This window comes from Panulirus ornatus, chromosome 19 (assembly GCF_036320965.1).
Source record: "Panulirus ornatus isolate Po-2019 chromosome 19, ASM3632096v1, whole genome shotgun sequence".
Taxonomy (NCBI): domain Eukaryota; kingdom Metazoa; phylum Arthropoda; class Malacostraca; order Decapoda; family Palinuridae; genus Panulirus; species Panulirus ornatus.
In genome coordinates this window covers 18,596,477-18,606,476 of record NC_092242.1, presented here as the reverse complement: position 1 = coordinate 18,606,476, position 10,000 = coordinate 18,596,477, and the positions used below count along the sequence as shown (strand labels likewise).

The window sequence follows — 10,000 nt, the reverse complement described above, 5'->3', positions numbered from 1 at the left end:
TCCTTGCGCTACCTCGCAAACGCGGGAGACAGCGACAAAGCAAAAAAAAAAAGAGAGAAAAAAAAAAATATATATATATATATATATATATATATATATATATATATATATATATATATATATATATATATATATATATATATATATATATTATCCCTGGGAATAGGGGAGAAAGAATACTTCCCACGTAATCCCTGCGTGTCACAGAGGACGACTTAAAGGGCAAGGTAGCGCGGGGCTGGAAATCCTCGCCTTTATTCTAATTTTCCAAAAGAGGGAACAGAGACGCAAGGCAAGTGAGGATTTTTCCCTTCGAGGCTCAGTCTTCTGTTCTTGACGCTACCTCGCTGACGCGGGAAATGGCGAATAAGTATGAAAATATATATATATATATATATATATTGCATAAACTTCATAAATCCCCTAAAATTCATTGAACCTAAATAAACTACAAACCCTTTCCAAAGACCTTATCAACAGAATCTATGCAAACTATGTATATGAGCAGCTTTATAGATCTCCACAAATCCCATTCAAGGCTTCCATATAAATTGTGTCAGTCTTCACAGATCCCATCTACGCATTCCATTTGAACTCTCTATCTATCTGTCTATCTATCTATTTATCTATCTATATTTTTGTCATTTATCTATCTATATCATGTCACTTTTTTTTTCGTGAAATTCGAAGGAAAAGTCATTTCTGTCCTGAAGTTAATTAATGATTCATCGTGACAAGGACGTACATACACTACACTCGAGCAAAGTGCTCCTCCCACGGTGTGTTATAATCATCTGTGTTGCTTTGATGAATTAGCTCTGATCCCTCCCTCTCTCTCTCTCTCTCTCTCTCTCTCTCTCTCTCTCTATATATATATATATATATATATATATATATATATATATATATATATATATATATATATATATATATATATATATATATATATATATATACATATATATATATATATATATATATATAGCGCCATTAGATTATGTCATCGTTTGATGCGTCATCCATAGCTTAGTTAGACTTGGTGATACGTGGGTGTAATAGACTCGGGTGGGGGGATGCCTCTAGTCACAGACACAGACATCCAGTCGGCCAGAAAACACCCACAAAATCTTTGCCAATATCGCGCGGCGCCGGTGCCTGGGATTTGTTCCAAGTTGAGGCAAATGCGACTTGATAATGACCCTTGGTTTTCATGCTCAGCTTAAGTCACCTCGAATCACCGTTCCTTCAGGAGAATCGGTTGGGAGAGAGAGAGAGAGAGAGAGAGAGAGAGAGAGAGAGAGAGAGAGAGAGAGAGAGAGAGAGAGAGACTTTCTATTGATGCGTCCCGCGTTCTATGATGAACTAGACACCAGATGAAGAGGGAATACATGAGTCACAAGAGATACATCCTTGAAAAAAAAAAAAAATATATATATATATATATATATATATATATTCCCTGGGGATAGGGGAGAAAGAATACTTCCCACGTATTCCCTGCGTGTCGTAGAAGGCGACTAAAAGGGAAGGGAGCGGGGGGCTGGAAATCCTCCCCTCTCGTTTTTTTTTTTTTTTTTTTTTTTTTTTTTTTATAATTTTCCAAAAGAAGGAACAGAGAAGAGGTCCTGGTGAGGATATTCCCTCAAAGGCCCAGTCCTCTGTTCTTAACGCTACCTCGCTATCGCGGGAAATAGCGAATAGTATGAAAAAAAAAAAAAAAATATATATATATATATATATATATATATATATATATATATATATATATATATATATATATATAAATATATATATATATATATATATATATATATATATATATATACATATATATATATATATATATATATATATATATATATATATATATATATATATATATATATATATATATATATATATATATGAATGGAGAAAAACTGGAGGAAGTGAAGTGTTTTAGATATCTGGGAGTGGATCTGGCAGCGGATGGAAACATGGAAGCGGAAGTAGATCACAGGGTGGGGGAGGGGGCGAAAATTCTGGGAGCCTTGAAGAATGTGTGGAAGTCGAGAACATTATCTCGGAAAGCAAAAATGGGTATGTTTGAAGGAATAGTGGTTCCAACAATGTTGTATGGTTGCGAGGCGTGGGCTATGGATAGAGTTGTGCGCAGGAGGATGGATGTGCTGGAAATGAGATGTTTGAGGACAATGTGTGGTGTGAGGTGGTTTGATCGAGTGAGTAACGTAAGGGTAAGAGAGATGTGTGGAAATAAAAAGAGCGTGGTTGAGAGAGCAGAAGAGGGTGTTTTGAAGTGGTTTGGGCACATGGAGAGAATGAGTGAGGAAAGATTGACCAAGAGGATATATGTGTCGGAGGTGGAGGGAACGAGGAGAAGAGGGAGACCAAATTGGAGGTGGAAAGATGGAGTGAAAAAGATTTGGTGTGATCGGGGCCTGAACATGCAGGAGGGTGAAAGGAGGGCAAGGAATAGAGTGAATTGGAGCGATGTGGTATACCGGGGTTGACGTGCTGTCAGTGGATTGAATCAAGGCATGTGAAGCGTCTGGGGTAAACCATGGAAAGCTGTGTAGGTATGTATATTTGCGTGTGTGGACGTATGTATATACATGTGTATGGGGGGGGGGGGTTGGGCTATTTCTTTCGTCTGTTTCCTTGCGCTACCTCGCAAACGCGGGAGACAGCGACAAAGTATAATAAAAAAATAAAAAATAAAATATATATATTATCCCTGGGGATAGGGAAGAAAGAATACTTCCCACGTATTCCCTGCGTGTCGCAGAAGGCGACTAAAAGGGGAGGGAGCGGGTGGCTGGAAATCCTCCCCTCTCGTTTTTTTTCAATTTTCCAAAAGAAGGAACAGAGAAGGGGGCCAGGTGAGGATATTCCCTCAAAGGCCCAGTCCTCTGTTCTAACGCTACCTTGCTAATGCGGGAAATGGCGAATAGTATGAAAAAAAAAGATAAAAAAAAAATATATATATATATATATATATATATATATATATATATATATATATATATATATATATAGTGATATAATGCTATGTATACTGGATCAGAACAATAATGATCTGGCCAAATCACTGATGAACTCTTAAGGATGAGCTGCCCTGTAGTTCAGGTAGAACCCTCCCATCTGTAACACAGGCGTTCAATATTCCATTTAACCTCATGTAGTGAAGCAGTGAATACGTCACTGTAGCAGTGGATCAAAGTAGCGATTTGACCTTTGACATCAATGCGGGCTCAAAGGCCCTGGGTGATGGATGGTCTTTAAAATCACTTACGTCAAAGGTTCGAGGTGGTCTATACAACATCGGTGTTATGTCCGGAGCGTTGAACCCATCTAACTACTTGTCTGTGACCCCGTTATAGCCGGTTGTATCCCGTAACTACGTGGCTGGGAGGCAGTGTGTGGAGGGGGGGTTTAAGAGGAGGTTCAGATTATCTTCAATATGTGTCACGTCTTCTCGTCAGGGATCAGCCTGTGTGTCTCAGTCGTGACAGTAAACTTCTGATTCGAAACTTGCTTCGTATACTCTGGCGAACTTCTGAAGCGCTGGCTATCATGGCAAATCTTCGATACACTAGTTCGGAACGTGACTCGGAACATTTTAAAAGTTAGATTTTTTCCATTTCCTACAAAATTCGTATAATTACTTTCCTTTGTCTTTTCTTTTTCTCTTTTCCTAATTCCCTCTTTATTCCAATGAAGGCCCAGGCCTTGATGTGGACCCTTGTTCGTGATTGAAACCTTCACCATAAAAAAAAACACTGATTCGAAACATGCTTCGTATAGGAAGACGAGCATAGCGAACCCCCGATACTCTAATTAGGATCGTGCTTCGTCTCAGCTGGCGAGCATTATGATCATGAGGCATTCTTGTTCGTTATCAAGTTCTTGATATTAACCTCCTTGCAAGCTGCGTGACTTACCTGTTGAATCATTTATGTTGCGTAGAACAATGATGGTGTCGAGATACTGAGTGTTATTAGAATAGAATGTATTTTCCCATTCACACTTCATTATGAAACTCCCGTGTCATTAGATTCTCTTCTTACTAAATGGTGCTCATTTACTTATTTTTTTTCTTTTTTCTTCGACCAGGTAATGCGCTCGAGGGAGCGGTGGGTAGGAGGAAGCCACCTGCTTCAGTATCGTGTCTCCATCTAGCTAGATATGAAATCTAGGATATTATCACTGCGCACCACCATACAATATTACCACTGCGCACCAGCATACAATATTACCACTGCGCACAGCATATAATATTACTACCGCGCACCACCGTACAATATTACCACTGCGCACCAGCATACGATATTACCACTGCGCACCACCATGCAATATTACCACTGCGCACAGCATATAATATTACTACCGCGCACCACCATACAATATTACCACTGCGCACCACCATACAATATTACCACTGCGCACCACCATACAATATTACCACTGCGCACCAGCAAACAATATTACCACTGCGCACCACCATACAATATTACCACTGCGCACCACCATACAATATTACCACTGCGCACCACCATACAATATTACCACTGCGCACCACCATACAATTTTACCACTGCGCACCACCATACAATATTACCACTGCGCACCAGCATACAATATTACCACTGCGCACCAGCATACAATATTACCACTGCGCACCACCATACAATATTACCACTGCGCACAGCATATAATATTACTACCGCGCACCACCATACAATATTACCACTGAGCACCAGCATACAATATTACCACTGCGCACCAGCATACAATATTACCACTGCGCACAGCATATAATATTACTATCGCGCACCACCATACAATATTACCACTGCACACAAGCATACAACATTACTACTGCGAACCACCATACAATATTACCACTGCGCACCACCATACAATATTACCACTGCGCACCACCATACAATATTACCACTGCGCACCAGCATACAATATTACCACTGCGCACCAGCATACACTCTCGTCATAGACCATTAAGACTTCTGTCGTTCTGTTTCTCCCAGCCCCCGCAACCCCCCATGGGTTATCAAACACTCTCTGGTGTTCATAACTTTACCTTCACTCACAATCCACACAAAACATACGATTTGAACCTTTCGCTGGAACCATCTTAGGATATTTCTTCCTTGCTTTTTCATATCAAGCACTTCACGGGGTGAAATGACTGGCTAGTTTTTCGACAAGGTAAATCATGTCAGATTTTAAACATAGATTTCATTTTCTCTTTCTAAGCATTCGACAAGTGTCCTTGGTTCGCTTTTTGCCGTGTTTTTTTTTTTTTCCACGAGGAAAACCGCACCAACACATTCGAGACGTAGATTCTTAACTCATATATATTGCCTCTAATCCTCCAGTAACTACGCTTGGTTCACATCATGCTCTTCTCATCCGGGTTAGAAAATCATTTCATTTTTCTTCCCCCTCCTCCTCCTCCTCCTCCTCCTCCTCCTCCTCCAATATCGCCAGGGCGCATATGAAATCCGGACGATGTATTCCACCCACGTGTTCTGCTCTGTCACGAAATTACTCTAATGATGTAGGCTCAAGAGGCAAACGCCCTCACCATCACTTACATCGCGGGCTACGTTTCCCAGCGTCCGTGTTCTGACTTAACACCTATGGATCACATGGGGAAAAAAAAAAAATATCAGCTGGTGGCTGATTCATGTGAGAAACTGCAGAAGCTGGTGACTGAGTTTGGTAAAGTGTGTGAAAGAAGAAAGTTAAGAGTAAATGTGAATAAGAGCAAGGTTATTAGGTACAGTAGGGTTGAGGGTCAAGTCAATTGGGAGGTGAGTTTGAATGGAGAAAAACTGGAGGAAGTGAAGTGTTTTAGATATCTGGGAGTGGATCTGGCAGCGGATGGAACCATGGAAGCGGAAGTGGATCATAGGGTGGGGGAGGGGGCGAAGATTCTGGGAGCCTTGAAGAATGTGTGGAAGTCGAGAACATTATCTCGGAAAGCAAAAATGGGTATGTTTGAAGGAATAGTGGTTCCAACAATGTTGTATGGTTGCGAGACGTGGGCTATGGATAGAGTTGTGCGCAGGAGGATGGATGTGCTGGAAATGAGATGTTTGAGGACAATATGTGGTGTGAGGTGGTTTGATCGAGTAAGTAACGTAAGGGTAAGAGAGATGTGTGGAAATAAAAAGAGCGTGGTTGAGAGAGCAGAAGAGGGTGTTTTGAAATGGTTCGGGCACATGGAGAGAATGAGTGAGGAAAGATTGACCAAGAGAATATATGTGTCGGAGGTGGAGGGAACGAGGAGAAGAGGGAGACCAAATTGGAGGTGGAAAGATGGAGTGGAAAAGATTTTGTGTGATCGGGGCCTGAACATGCAGGAGGGTGAAAGGAGGGCAAGGAATAGAGTGAATTGGAGCGATGTGGTATACCGGGGTTGACGTGCTGTCAGTGGATTGAATCAAGGCATGTGAAGCGTCTGGGGTAAACCATGGAAAGCTGTGTAGGTATGTATATTTGCGTGTGTGGACGTATGTATATACATGTGTATGGGGGTGGGTTGGGCCATTTCTTTCGTCTGTTTCCTTGCGCTACCTCGCAAACGCGGGAGACAGCGACAAAAAAAAAAAAAAAAAAAAAAATATATATATATATATATATATATATATATATATATATATATATATATATATATATATATATTTTATATATATATATATATATATATATATATATATATATATATATATATATATATATATATATATATATATATATATATATATATATATATTATCCCTGGGGATAGGGGATTAAGAATACTTCCCACGTATTCCCTGCGTGTCGTAGAAGGCGACTAAAAGGGGAGGGAGCGGGGGGCTGGAAATCCTCCCCTCTCATTTTTTTTTTAATTTTCCAAAAGAAGGAACAGAGGGGGCCAGGTGAGGATATTCCAAAAAAGGCCCAGTCCTCTGTTCTTAACGCTACCTCGCTAACGCGGGAAATGGCAAATAGTTTAAAAGAAAAAAGAAAATATATATATATATATATATATATATATATATATATATATATATATATATATGAGGCTTCACGCGCGATGTGTTGCTAAGTGAAAAATAGTTAAAAAAGAAAAAAAAAGCAAGACTGATCCTGTGGTTCGTCTGGTTCACGTGATGCAGTCGTCGACGATCGTTGTCGGAGAGTAGTACAGGACGGATCCGTGGCTCAGGGATCGTTCCTAGTACAGGACGGATCCGTGGCTCAGGGATCGTTCCTAGTACAGGGCGGATCCGTGGCTCAGGGATCGTTACTAGTACAGGACGGATCCGTGGCTCAGGGATCGTTACTGGTACAGGACGGATCCGTGGCTCAGGGATCGTTACTGGTACAGGACGGATCCGTGGCTCAGGGATCGTTACTAGTACAGGGCGGGTCCGTGGCTCAGGGATCGTTCCTAGTACAGGGCGGATCCACGGCTCAGGGATCGTTCCTTTAATCTGGACTTTTAAATATGAAGCTTTGAAGACACAGGGACAGGTGAAGGTCTCAGAATCACGATGAACTTGAAACAAGCAGATGAAAGCGTCGACAACCTGAGACAACGTTACATCCTCGACAAACATGACACTGTCTACCCAGGTAACGAGATGGTTCCTTCGCCTCCGGCAACAGGCACCTTCTGTGTCCATATTTCTTTTCCTGGTAGGAAAAACATCGAGTCCATTGCGTCACGATTACTTCATGTAGCGAGATACACAAGCGTCCTGGGAAGAAAAAATCCCCCGTGGGAGACCTTGATGATGATGATTGTCTCAGGCAGTGAATTTGGACTGAGGCAAATATCAAGCGTCGTGTTAACACAGAACAGTACGAGCTGGAGGCCATGCGAACCACACAGGCCTCACGAACCACACAGGCCTCACGTCCCGGGGATCAACGTGTGTGTGTCAAGGGGGACCAGTGAAATAGATATCAGTGAACCTTACCCATTTTCTGTTATTGCTGCTGCGGTAATACTGATTCCCGTACGCTGGTCTCTTGCCCCTCGCTGAACCGAACAACTACGGGTCACATGTCACTGTTAAACCGACGCTGTTTAAGCCTCAGTGCAGCACGAGGGATGGACTTGATCTGCTGGTGAGACTAGGGGTGTGACGTCATATAACAACAGTCCAGGGAACACATGAGTCAAACTGCCCAACTCCCGGACTTCCCGTGGTAATTCCTCAGTGGCTCCTCAGCAACATACTACCCTCAAAGCGACATTCATCACTTGAGGATCTTACTTCAGCCCCCACTGATGAGACATACATTACAGTTTGTTATTAAAACAAGTGGTGGAGGGGATCGTCAGCTGAGTTCCTACCCAGCTGATGAAGCCCAGACCTCCGCTGCATCACCGATGCTGGACGATATATTCTTCTCTCACATTTTCGTCGAAATGGCAGTGGTATGGATGAAGCCAGTCCTTTCCCATTTGGAAGTGCATGTCACGCTGAAGGGTCCTCCCCAGCCTCCCGCCGTCATCTTCGTCAGGCGTTCCTCATCAAGGGGGAGTCAACCGAACTGCCAAGAGGACCTCCCGGTTTCCAAACCTGCTGCAAGTCAGCGACTCATCTTCTCGTCTCTTCGTTGCACCAGATCCTCCGCCACCACAGGTTGACATGTTGGTCCCTACAACATCCGACATCAACGCCAACATCTCCTTTATTGAATCACGAATCAAAAGCTTAGACACTCTCTCGAGCTCCCAGGAGTGAGTAACCTCCGAAACTCCAGCGGCGGTCGACTTTCGCCAATAAATTCCATCAAATCTCCCGTCATTTGTCAGTGTCGGGGTGCGCCACCGCCTCCATCCCGCGCGCGGTCTACCTACTCCCTTTAATAGACGTCCCTCTGTATTACTATACTCGCTGGCTCAGTACTCCCCACCCCTCCCTCCTCAGGGTCATGTCCTCACTTCTCCCTACGAGATGTATGATCTGTAAACATTCTCTCTCTCTCTCTCTCTCTCTCTCTCTCTCTCTCTCTCTCTCTCTCTCTCTCTCTCTCTCTCTCTCTCTCTCTCTCTCTCCTCGAATCGTCTGCCTCTCCTTAAGTGGAACCTCGCTGGACGTGAGCACACCTCTCTCAACATGTGCTACCCACAGAGCAAATAGGCTTAGGTCTTTTTTTTGGACACAGGCGTTTATGGCTCCATATGATCTTCCTTGTCTCTCTGGATACACAAGGTTGACTCATCTCCCAGTGGCCGGTGAACGTCACAGGAGCCTCCCGTTGCTGGTGGCACGGAACCTCTGTTCCCTCTTTCCAGTACCTTCCCATCCCTCCTCCTCTTCCTTTTCCCATCACACGTTCCACCGTGTGAACTTCTCTCTCCCCAGCACTAACTCTGCCGGGCCCTTTCTCTCCGATTAGTTAACGTGCCGGGTGGTTAACGTGCCGGTTGGTTAACGTGCTGGGTGCTTAATGTGCCGGATGGTTAACGTGCCATTTAACCTCAACTAGGATAGTCCTTTCCCATCAGCTCTCTCATGTTCATAATCAACTCTTTCTCCGCCCTAATTCCCCCCACTTACCCTCCCGGCCATTTTATCGATGCTGGTCTTCCATTTAGCGCTAATGGACCTCCTCCTCTCTGTGCCACCTCGCGGAATGAGGAGGTTTTATTCAGTGATCATGTGCCAACACACACGTTACTGAATATATTGACTTCTCTCTCTCTCTCTCTCTCTCTCTCTCTCTCTCTCTCTCTCTCTCTCTCTCTCTCTCTCTCTCTCTCTCTCTCTCTCTCTCTCTCTCTCTCTCTCTCTCTCTCTCTCTCTCCTGTTCCATCATCAGCCCACACCATCAAGCCAGGACCACCCCCGCCCCCTCGGCCCCCTTCATCAAGACGTACCATCAAGCCAGGGCCTTTGGCTTAAATTATACAGTACGCATCTGACTAAAGTAAGACCTCGGGTGATCTCACCCCTCTCTCTCTCTCTCTCTC

General features: G+C 43.4%; 1 protein-coding gene across 1 annotated transcript in view; it reads right to left on the bottom strand.

The window, feature by feature from the left end:
* The window catches only part of LOC139755672 (adipokinetic hormone/corazonin-related peptide receptor variant I-like), a 327,057-nt gene that overhangs the window by 201,136 nt on the left and 115,921 nt on the right, over positions 1 to 10,000 (bottom strand). The gene's annotated exons all lie outside the window — the stretch shown is intronic.